This window comes from Mycetomoellerius zeteki, unplaced genomic scaffold (assembly GCF_001594055.1).
Source record: "Mycetomoellerius zeteki isolate Tzet28-1 unplaced genomic scaffold, Tzet1.0 scaffold321, whole genome shotgun sequence".
NCBI lineage: Eukaryota > Metazoa > Arthropoda > Insecta > Hymenoptera > Formicidae > Mycetomoellerius > Mycetomoellerius zeteki.
In genome coordinates, this window is record NW_017257307.1 from 1 (window position 1) to 6253 (window position 6253).

Below are 6253 nucleotides of genomic sequence, written 5' to 3' on the forward strand. Positions count from 1 at the left end.
AGAAGACACGCCATCTCTGACAGCTCCGCAAAACGGTCCTCGCTCTATCATAGTGGATTATTTTGTTGAAATTAATAAAAGAATATTTATTTTGTAATGGCAATTAAATTTTACATTGTTATTTACAAAACGTAAGTAACCAAATAAATTTGTACTGTTAAATAAAAAAATTTTATTCATTTAACAAAAAATATTGTATTTTGTAATTTTAACAAAATAATCCAATGATAATCGGCCATTTGTGAATAATTCTCTTTTTTTTGTTACCAATACTATATCTTTTTTATCAGTGTATTTCCGTTTCATCAACCGTGATAAAAATTTAATTTTTCGTTTCAGATCATCAATTGAGAGGATATCCGCGCTTAAAGTACTTCCTCGCGTATGTCGGATGCGTTATATGAGATAGAGAAGTACTATAGGTACTATGCGTGTTTGCTAAGTAGAAGTAATAGTGGTGCAAGAATCGAGATAGCGTTTCCGAGGGATCATGTATCCCTCGGTTCGTTGCGTCACGAACGTGCGTGTTCCGCGTCGAAATAAAAGATGCCCTAAGAAATGCACTCCTGTGGCATTAATTTACAACGATGCGATTGCAAATTGTGACCATAATCCCGTAGATACGCGCCGGCGGGGAAAGCAAACTCGTGCGAGCGGAAAAGTGACTTAAGCGGCTGGCAATTGCTTTAATTGCAGAGTTTTGCCTGTCAGATGATGTACGGTAGTTCGTGATTATTACCGGGCGATTAACTAGCCACGCCGCCTCGGGCTTCCCATTTTCCGAGATGTGTACATTCCGAACGAATGCACACTGTAATTCTGCAGACGAGATAATCGTCTGCAAGGAGGAAAGTTCCTCTAATCGCGTGATAATCGTTGATCTTGGATGAAAGGTGGGGAAGATATTTGCTAGCGTGTTTTAATATACAAGCGATATTTATATCATATCAGGAAATGTCCGTGTAATTAATATTTTATATAATTTTTTATTACACGAAAGTATAAAACGTTGAACCGCTGGATGCTCAGTCACTGTAATAATTATCATTTAAGTTATAATTTCTAATATGTTGATTAACGTTATGTATTCTATAACACGAAAAACTTTTAAAAAACACGCATACAGGCTTAATAAAACATTTACGAGTTGCTTGATTATATTAATTTTTATACGTGGTTTAATTCCGTGATATAAAATTAATAATAAATTTCTATAATTCAGAATGCAAATTAGCTCTTGACTTCATGTCATACTGTATGCGATTATGATTATGAATTATTAAATTATGAAATCTGAAAACGGCATTTTAGACGAACACATTGTTTGATTGACCAAACTGTAAAAAATAAATATTACTAAATAACAAAAACACGCACCCGCATTTAAGTTAATAATAATATTATTCAGGTTAAATTAATTCTCCATAAAAGAATATCAGATCTCAAGAATTTTAAAATTATTCAACAATTCTCTATTTACTACAGTATTAAAATGCATTAAGCTTCATTTTTCAGTAAATTTCAACCAAATTTTACTTTGACATAGAAATTACTATTTTGTATAGAATTATATATGTAACTAATTGTAAAAGATATTTAAAAATAAAAAAATATGTATATATATTAATTAATTAAAATATACATTGATATAACAAATCAGATGTTTAATAGAAAAGGTTTCAATTTAGTTTATCGACGAAAGAAAATACAGTGAGCTTTAAATATTCGGTACAAATGTAAATTTCCATTTATGTTTATTTCAGTTTATTAGTGGGGTATTTAGTTTATTAATGTGTACCCCACTCTCCAAAAATTAATTAATTAAACAGCTTATTGCAATTCATCGACCCTTGAAATAATAAATACTTGTACGTACTTCTTTTATGCACGAGAAATTATTTATGTCTGACTCCATCTACAATATATCTACACAATATCTATTCTATTTTTCAAAACATGTCTTCAACATCCGCTAGTTTTTGTAGAACAGTTTCTGTAACTCATTTTGATTTTCTTAGTTATTAAGGGGAATGTTTAAGCTTTAATTTAAGCTTTCATTTCAATACGATAATTTTTTATTGAATTATCGCTGTTCGAAAATATTAAAAATTTATGTTACAATTTAGTGATCTGTTTTTTTTTCCGGTAAATGTATATATATACTCACATGTATAGCAACGATTCCGGAACGCGTGTCTATCACGAGAAAGTTACGCGCTTGAACTTTACTATTTACGCGTGAATGTACATAAAGACACGTGCCAGTCTCGTTACCACATGTCTCTTTAATGTGCTTTAATGATGCACGAGAGAAAGGACAGTTTTATCACAATGCGATCATTATTACTACTACTGAACAAAGGATCACCTGTTCCACCCTAGTAGTATTTAAAATTCATCTCGCGCAATTTAATTGCGTCCGAGATTGCGAAAGCGCAAGAAAGCGCAAAAGATCGCGATTAATCGCTATCTTCTATGATCCATTATATAAGAAAGTACAAGGTCTTCTTACAAATATAAATTTACATTTATGTTTATTTCAGTTTATTAGCGGGGTTAAGCATGCAATCCCACTCTCCAAAAATTGGGATATGTCTATAGTCAATTGTGAATCTCAATCCCTTGAAGTAAATACTTGTACGTACTTCTTTTGTGTACGAGAAATTATTTATGTCTAATTCTATCTACAGTATATCTATAATATCTATTATTCTATTTTTCAGAGCATGTCTTCAACATCCGCCAGTTTTTGTAGAACAATTTCTGTAACTCATTTTGATTTTCTTAGTTATCAAGGGAAATGTTTAAGCTTTAATTTAAGTTTTCATTTTGATACGATAATTTTTATTAAGTTGTCGCTATTCGAAAAGATTAAAAATTTATGCTAAAATTTAGTGGCCGGTTTTTAATTTATTTCAATTTATTGATGGGATAAACATGCAAAGCCCCACTCCAAAAATTGATAGGTCGCAAGATTAAAAGGAGACTGAGTTAAATATAAAGCGCTCTGTTTTTTTTCACATTTTATAAGGCTATAAAAAGTATTAACGTTTCAAAAATTTTTAAATTATGAATACAGAATCGCATATTTAAAGATTATCACAATTTAAAAATATAAAACGCGTGATACAACTACAATAAAATAATTTCTATACCATATTTCCTTGAACTTCGCTGAAAAACGAAGTTCAAACAAATTTGATATAGAAATTATTTTATTATGGAATTATATATATAATTGGCGTAACTGCTGATACGAGATATTTATCTTGTGTTAAAATATCGATGTTATTACAAACCAGATTTTTCATAGAAAAGATTTCAATTCAGTTAGAAAGTTTATTAACGAGAGAGAAAGAAAAAAAGAGCTTTAGATATTCGGTACAAATTCATGTTTGTATTTAGTTTATTAGTCGGGCAAGCTGTGCAAAGCTTCACCTTTCAAAAATTATCTGTCTATTGCATATCAGCATCCTAAAGCAAAAAATGTCTTCCTGAAATAACTAACTGCTTGTTCGTATTTCGTTTGTACGAGAAATTATTTTGTTTGTGTTCTTTCCATGTAGATTAAATCTGATTCTATATATATATATATATATATATCTTTATGGAAATTGACATAACAGAATGTACCTATATATTTAATATTCACGTATTCTCTGTTATGTTTAATTTATATATAATTTCCTTATATTGTAAATATAAACAGCTTAAGTTAAAGATAAAGCGCTGTCGCTCAACATTTTTTACTATACATAATTTTCTTTTTCTGTGAGCTATAGAGAAACAGTTGAAATGAATCGATCATTTATTTAAGCAGTTTTCTATTCTCGAACCATTACAAAATTATTAGAAGAACTTGTAAGACAAACATATTTTTTAAAAACGAACTACAATCTTTTGAAATAACTACTTACACACATAAAACACAATTTTTAAATACATGAGATACATGTAAGCTATAATTTTAAAATCTAATTTAATTAACCGTAACTTCCTGGAAAACTGTTCATGTATGTAAAACATAATTTCTAAATACGTATATGAACTGTACATAAGCTTCAATTTTAAAATCTAATTTGATTGATGTTACTTCTAAAATAACGGTTATTTAAAAACAGTCTAGATGCTTCTAGAACGTCAAAAATATGGTCTTGTCGATTGATTGCACATCACAACTGTGTATAAAATACATTGTGAGTGGCTAAGGGGCTAAAATCCGCTTATAGCGCCCACACTATTTGTGATTTAAAAAATCGATTGCATCACGCGCTACGGCGAGGGTATTACTGTCCTATCTTAATGCGTGCTGATTTCGCGTGTCAATTAAGACCGGCGTTTGGTCGACCTGTGGTCGTCACGATCGAGACGGTTTCCATATGAAATTGAACACGTCGAAATCAATTATCGGTTGGCTTTCAAAATAATTCATTTCCGAGGGCTCACTGGATTATATCATCTGAACTGTCGGCGTGCAGTATTCATTTGTCTCGCCGTATGGTCTCAAACTCGTCCAGTATTGAGGGCAATGTCTCGCCTACCTGTATATCAACCCTTGTTCAAGTGACTTTTCTGCTTGAGGAGTTTTTCAAAATCGACAAGTGAAACTAATTAAAAGAAACGAGCTGCACTTTACGTCATTTATTTATAAATCGAATTTGATTTGCAGATTAAATAACAGATCTGAATTAATGAGCCGAAAAGTAAAGTACGATATCAGGTAGTTTCAACATTTTAGTGTTGTTATTGTTGTTAAAGTCTATTTTATATGATTTATAATTTATATTAAATTTTATTTAGGACTCTGCAGTTGATCTCTTGTGGGTTTTATGACAGTATGTGCAATATATATTTTATAAACATATATATTGTACTTCAATTTTTAAATGTTTTGTATTATATGTAAAAAATTATTAATTGACTTTTATACTGGATTAAAAATTGCTTAAAATGGACTTTATAAAAATTTTTTAAATATTGATAGTATGTATGTAATATGTTCTTCATTGTATAATACTTTAATATTTTGAAAATAAATTTGATTTGAAAATCTTGATATACGAAAATTAATATCAGTAGATCTCAGATTATAAATCGAAACTGACAATATAACGTATTTGATCTATTATACATGGGTCTAGAATGGACAGTAGTAGTATAATTGATTAAGGAGTAGGCGTTAAACATAGGCTATAGAGGATTAAGGTCTTCTTACGTTCGAGTGTCTATATAACAGCGCGCGTGTAAAGATTATAATGAGTCAACCAACATCGACTAAAACGGCAACGGCTTCTGTCGCGTATGTTTTCGTGTTACTATTAAGTTTTCATTGATTAAGATCTTAGGAAATGAATCTTTTTAATCATTTTGTTTACAGATTTATTCTATGCCTTATTATACTGGAAAACCAGTTTACTCCGATATCTTACAACCTCATCTACTACTGCTATTACCCTTTGTAAATGACGTTACTTGTTATTGATTCTCACAGACATGACAAAATGTCATAACTCGTATAAAAAAGAATACTGTGTAATTGTAAATATATGTTAATAAGTATAATAAAAATTTGCGGATGTAACGTAAAGAAAATTGAATTGTTTGACATTTTTGTCAAAAAGATTTATAATTGATATTTAATATTATTTTTTTATAATTAAGTTCAATGAGTCTATCATCAGAGAATTATTAAGAGAGAAAAAAATTTTATATTTTCTATGGTAATTTCATTTAATTTTCTTCATTTATTTACGATACAATTTTATTTTTTTGTACGTGTGAACATAAAAGTTTGACAATAGGTCATAATATTTAATTTACTTTCACAAGCACTTTTTCGTTAAAAATGAGGTAAATTTCTTTAAAACATTAGATTTTAATTAGATTTTAACAAATCTGCACTCATATATTAATTCGTTCACTGGAACTGATTTCGAAGTATAAAGAAATAGAGAGAACATTTATTTGCACGAACATAAAATGTTTCGCGAACGTTAAATGTTTGTAACGACAGATTGGTAGGCACGCGATGTGGAGCTCTCGGGAGCTTTGTTTTTTCCTTCGCAGCAAATGTATCGCTGCGTCCTCGCGGTTTGCGCTGACCTTGTTGTCATTCACGCGGTCAGACTCGAGTAAGCAGCGGTGTGAGCCACTCCGTGTGTCATCGTATTATTAATCTTCGAAAGTTGCAAGTGCCAATAACGCGATCGTTTCCTGCAAATTAGCGACTTTTCTTCCGCCTGACCAATTCACA